This window comes from Aedes albopictus, chromosome 2 (genome assembly GCF_035046485.1).
Source record: "Aedes albopictus strain Foshan chromosome 2, AalbF5, whole genome shotgun sequence".
NCBI lineage: Eukaryota > Metazoa > Arthropoda > Insecta > Diptera > Culicidae > Aedes > Aedes albopictus.
This window is the reverse complement of record NC_085137.1, coordinates 434187819-434193967: the sequence shown is the minus strand read 5'-3', so window position 1 is coordinate 434193967 and position 6149 is coordinate 434187819. Positions and strand designations below refer to the sequence as shown.

General features: G+C 39.2%; 1 long non-coding RNA gene across 1 annotated transcript; it reads left to right on the top strand.

Moving 5' to 3' along the window:
• The first annotated feature begins 4348 nt into the window (after positions 1-4348).
• LOC109415753 (uncharacterized) lies at positions 4349-5388 on the top strand. The gene is made up of 2 exons (XR_009997256.1): positions 4349-4677; positions 4736-5388. It is a non-coding gene; the product is annotated as an uncharacterized LOC109415753 (long non-coding RNA).
• The last annotated feature ends 761 nt before the right edge of the window (positions 5389-6149 follow it).

Genomic DNA, 6149 nt, shown 5'->3' with positions numbered 1-6149 from the left:
AATTAGTTGGAAAAAAAATAAAATATGCATTAATTGTATATAGAAAGTTCCCGAAAATCACGCAAATTGTATATAGGACGTTCTTGCAGTCGGGCAAGTTCGGACAAGTTTTTTCATCTTCAATCACCTAAAAAATACATTAGCTTTCATGTAAAAAATTTTCACAGACATGATATTTAATGATTTTTTCTAAATTGAGTTCAAAGTTTACTGTTTTGGGTAAATTAGTACAAAATTTTTGTTCATAAAATACTACGTTTTAAGATGCCAAGTGAACCATAAAAAGTATAGATACAATCTAGTCATAGATTTAGTTGTTTCTAATCTCCAAACAAATTGTAAAACACAAAAATGTCCCAAATGCCGCCAATAAAAGCATGCCTTGATTTTATCAATTGGTAATGATTTATTTACACGTAATGTATTTGCGTGATGATTCAATGACTGTTTTACAATACATCCAGATTTTGTAGAGATCTAGACATATGTTTACTTCCTGTAATGGCCATTAATTTGAAAGACAGCAAAATAATAGAGGAATCAAATAACAAAGAATAGTTATTTACTGGAATATTTCTGATGAATTGTTATTAATTTTGCTTAGTACGCAAAATATTTCAATATTTAGTACGTACGGCTAGGTTGAAATAATTGAAAAGCTTTTCTACATTTTTTACTCACATGCTTTTGAGTTTTTAGATCATTGAATACATTTATTTATGCTTATAACTCTCGACATTTTTTTTAAATATCTGTATTAAATAAGATAATAATCATACAATCAAAAAATATTCATGATGTGTGACTGAAAACGCATTGACGAATGATAAAACCAAAGCATACTTTCATTGGCGTTTGGGACATTTTTGTGTTTTACAATTTTTTTGGAGATTAGAAACAACAAAATCTATGACTAAATTGTATCTATACTTTTCATGGTTCACTTGGCACCTTAAAACGTAGTATTTTATGAACAAAAATTTTGTACTAATTTACCCAAACAGTAAACTTTGAACTCGATTTAGAACAAATCGTTAAATATCATGTCTGTGAAAATTTTCTACATGAAAGCTAATGTATTTTTTAGGTGATTGCCGATGAAAAAACTTGCCCGAACTTGCCCGACTGCAAGAACGTCCTATATACATTTTGCGTGATTTTCGGGAACTTTCTATATAAAATCAATGCATATTTTATTTATTCCAACTATTTCCTCGATATTTGTTTTATTTTAGTATTTTTCATTATTTTTTTTTATTCTTAATCACTAATCACTTAATCACTTAATTTACAGCTCTATTGTCCACTTGGGCACTACGTGAGCGATAACAATTGACAGCTGCACTTAGACTTTGTACAGCGCCTAGATGTACTCTATTCTATTCTTCTATATTGAACTGGTTGCTTGCGTGCTTCTTCCACTGTTCTACTCTATTAATGGTAGAATGAAGAGCACGAGGATGTTGATGGGTGGCTGTTGTTCCTTTTCCAGTCCGTTTGGGGGTCCATTATGAGTTGCAGTTCGCCGATGTCCAGGTATCCGGGTCCGTTTGAGCCGTAGGCTCAGAAGAGGGTCAATGTCAGCCACTCTCGGGGGAAGAGCAACTGACGAAAAATTGCAAGTGCCGGGGCTGGGAATCAAACCCATGACCATCCGCATATGAAGCGAACGTGTGACCAACTACGCCACGGGCCCCGGCATTTTTCATTATTATGACTCGAAAACGGACATCAAATTTGTTTAAAAACGTATTTTAATGAAAAAAAAAAACGATTTTAGGTAGGTATTTCATAAATCAGTCAATATCTCAAAAATAGTAGGCTTTGGAAATTTGACGTCTTCAGCAAACTTTTTCAGCATAAATAGCCGAACAACTTTGCCGAAGACACCATATCGCTAAAATGCAATTGTGGCCAAAATGGCTTATAGGATTTTTATGCGAATAACGTAAGAAAAATTACCTACCGCTCAGAATATCGACCATGTCCTCTGAATACACCAAATGAGTATCTCGACATCTCGACGAGCTAGAGGTTTTTTCCATGTAGTTTCAGTTCTGCCCCAGTGTGGGTCGTGCTCGCAATTCTACCATATGGATTCGTAGTTGCTAATCCGTGATTGACCTGTACAATTCAAATTGCACAAGGAACCAGTGTTCCACGGCACAAGAGGCATACACAGGACTGTCAGGATGGCCTCTATGGTCAAATGGCAGCGCGCGTGGGACAGTTCCACCAAAGGAAGGTGGACCTATAGGTTGATACCGAGGGTAGATAGTTGGATTAATAGGCGCCATGGGGAAGTCACATTCCACCTGACACAGGTCCTTACAGGTCATGGTTGCTTCCGACAGTATCTACACCGTTTCGGGCATGCGGATTCTCCCGAATGCCCAGTGTGCAATGGTTTAGAGGAAACGGCGGAACACGTTTTGTTCGTGTGCCCGCGTTTTCGCACAATGCGTGACCGCATGCTTGTCACATGCGGGGAGGACACAACTCCGGACAACTTGGTCCAGAGGATGTGTAGGGATGAGTTTGGCTGGAACGCCGTTTCAACGGCTATTACCCACATCGTCTGGGAGCTACAGAGGAGGTGGCGCGTGGACTCGGAGAATGGCTAGTCCAGATGCAGTACAAGAGGTGGTCCAGGGGTTCGAAGTCGGCTTCGTAGGTCATACCGGTGCCCTGCGGTCGAGATCGACCCTTACAGCGATTAAGTGGCCGCGGAGAGGAAGTCCCGGTAGCGGTGCTGTCGTGGCGTCAGTCTACTGGGTTGGATCTGAGCCCGCGGTTGGAAAGGGGTCCCCGGCAAGGGTCGGGGTAGGTGAGATCCTGCTGTCTGCAACCTACGGGTGCATCTGATAGGGCCTGAAGGGTAGTGATACCCTTCCTTACGGGCAGATCAGATCGGGTTGCACGTGGGCATCAGTTCTTGATGTCCGCTCAGCAGTAGGGCGCGGGCGGGGTTGACCCTGCCCGCCTTCCGAGGACAAAGGGAGTGGCGAGGACCACTCGGGAAACTGGCTAAGCGCCAGCATGCTACCGTGATGGACTCTCCAAAGCGAGTCATCGATGTTCGTTGCTGCAGGCTACGCAGCTAACCTTGTGGGTGCGATGTGCACTAGCCCCTCTCTGAAGCAATACCTTCTTGGTGGTTCCGGAGAGACGTAGGGTTTGGCGACCATAGGAATGGTTTAGTGGGTACGAGGAGAGAGTAGTCCTGGATTCTACTTTTGTTGTAGAAGACGGCCTGTCAGACCTACACTACCCTAACCTTCTGTTAGGGTGTCTGTTGAGCAGATTATCTCCCTATGGTTTAGAAGGAAAAAAAAAAAAGGAACCAGTGTGTATTTTACCGACCTCAATGTGCATCCTCAAGCATTCCAAGCTTTATCAAGTTAACAAAGGCGCCGGCCACGTCCTCCAGGTCATCGAAGAAAGGAAGGAACGTTAGGGTGACGGGCGTTGCTACTAAAGACCGGGATCGGCTTTGCGTCACCACGTCTGTCACGGGATGCAGTTTTTGTTAGTGGAAAAGGGGCAGATATTTCGTTACCAGGACTCACTTTGATAATTGATACGATTCATGCAAACTGCTTCCGCTACTTCAATGATGACGACCTAACAATGACGAAATTTTCAGGTTTAAATTATATCGCATATTTTCGTGAACGTGTCGACACCCAAGGTGAATTTCAATATGAGGTAATTCAATTGGCTTCTTTAACGGTGTTGAGATTATTAAATATTCTGAATCTGCATGTCAAACTGAGCCGAAATCCAAATTTTCATGAATTTTGGTGCCGGGGAACCTATTTAAAAATCAATTTGAAGTTTGTATGGGAGCGATTTGTCGAATCACCCCTCGTCGCAGTTTGTACTAGGCGGAGCTGTCAAACAGTTGCCCAGCTGTCAAAAATTGTTTGTAATTGTTTTTAGATACTAAAATAAAGTTCTAAATATCTGAAAAAAATTATAGGGGCTCAGAAAAAGGTGCTCTTTCGTATGAAATCAAAAAATCAATACATTTTTTAAAACTTAAAAACCCAATTGAGCCTTCCCGGGTAGAAGACAAGTACTGACGATCAAAACGTGATATTGCTCTGAATGAGATAAGAGATAAAAGTGCTGAAAATTATATCAAAAGTTTATTCTTGATCCATCTGACCAACAGCAAAATCTGACATTTGAAGATCAATCAAATAGCTCACTGCTATTGGTTAGATCTTACCAAGAGCTAAATGTGCTATGATGAGGATGTTCCAGGAGTAAATTTGAGACCTTGTTTTCAGTACTTTCACCTTTTATCTTAAACAAACCAATGTCACTATTTGATCTTCCTCCGTATCAAAACATGCTATTATTGAGCTTTTTTTCACCTGGGGATAGCCTAGTTTAAATTTAAATGTTTGCTTCTTCTTAGCACGCCAGTAGCAACAAATTCCAGCTACGCCTTTCCATCTATATATGTTAATCAGTCACAAAAGTAGCTAAACTCTGTCTTAAAACTTCTCTGATTAGGCACCGTTGGGAATACCTCTGAAGAAAAATTATCAACACGCTGTGCGCATCATATGCTCTTATCAGGGAACCGACTACGGAGCGGTATTTCAAGTTTAGTTCTGTACTGGTGCTGTAGAATAGCTGAAACGATCATGGATTTCTCGATGTTTGGTAGATATTAAATTGTCTAATAGGTTTAACGTTTTAACCCATTTTAATTTTTTGACAGTCAAGATTTGTTTGTTTACGTTGCTGCTTGAAGTTGTACACAGTGCGCCAGCAAGGGATTCGGACTGTCCCGATCAGCGCATCACGAAGAAAACTCATTTCCTACCTCACGAGAGTGATTGTAGTAAATACTATGTTTGCAACTGGAAAAAACCAATAGTAATGCAATGCTCGCCTTATACGTATTGGAGTCAAAAAGATTCAACTTGTGTCAGCAGCTGTCCAAGCGAAAGCTATCTGAATCCTGTATCACGGCCTCCAACTATTCAGCCGACAGTAGTCACCATAACTCCATACACAACACCTGAGTCGTCATTTGTACTACCTACTACGCATCGCATCATCCCTGTTCCTGTAACGGACGATCAAACCATTTGGGACGCAGATGATTTTTTCGCGACAGAAAGCACCATTTATGAGCATGACATCGATGTCCGTGTTACCACGTGAATAAATTGTGTTCAGTTTGGAATGCTTTGTTACAAAAGCAAATGCAGAATCAAAGTTAAATTCAAGGATGTTAGGATAATTTTAAGATATTAACCTATCGAAAGATACAGGAATATGTGCAGAAACGAATGGGGATTATGAAACGAATTCATATGCTGTTTACTTGAATGAAAACAATAAAATCACTTTTATGTTTTTGTTGTGTGTGGGTGTGTTTTTTTATAAAAGGTCCTGCATTCTTGTTTCTATGGGTTCTTGCTATCCTAATTTCGACTGTGATTTTTCATAAGGGCCTAACTGACTTGATCGATTTCTCTTCGTCGACTCTCTCTTTCGCTAATAACTTGATCAAAACCAACAAAATCATTTTTCTTTTTGTTTCTATAGCAAGTAGTAGCCATCTGCTTCGCATTTCAATAAAAAAATTGGGAAAACTCAATACACATTCTGTAATAACACAAAGAGAGGATCGATGAAGAGAAATTAAAAATGTTAGTTAGGCCCTAATGAAGAATCAGTGTCAATTTGTTTACTTATCTTTTCTTTATTCAGCATTTTTTTTAGTGTAGAATTAGCTCCTAAGTTAAAATACACATTAATACAAACAAAAAAAAGCATCTTTTTATATGTAAAATATATTAATGCAATATATAGACTGTATCAGAAATTACACTAGTTTACAGCATTTTTGAACTCGGTAAGCTGATGATCATTTTTGGTGTAGAATCATGCCCTGAGATTGAAAACGCGAAGGAAAAAAATTACAGTAGAGCGGAAATTTTTTCGACTTTTCAAACAAGGTTGATGATTTGAAATCAATTTTTGTTCTATTTTTAAGCAACGTCGCTCACTTCACACATCTCATTCTTCGTAATCAATGCTCCGATTAAGCTGAATTTTTTACTGTAACTTGGCTACATATGATATGTCAAATTAACGTTGATAAAGAATTTTACGATTGTTTT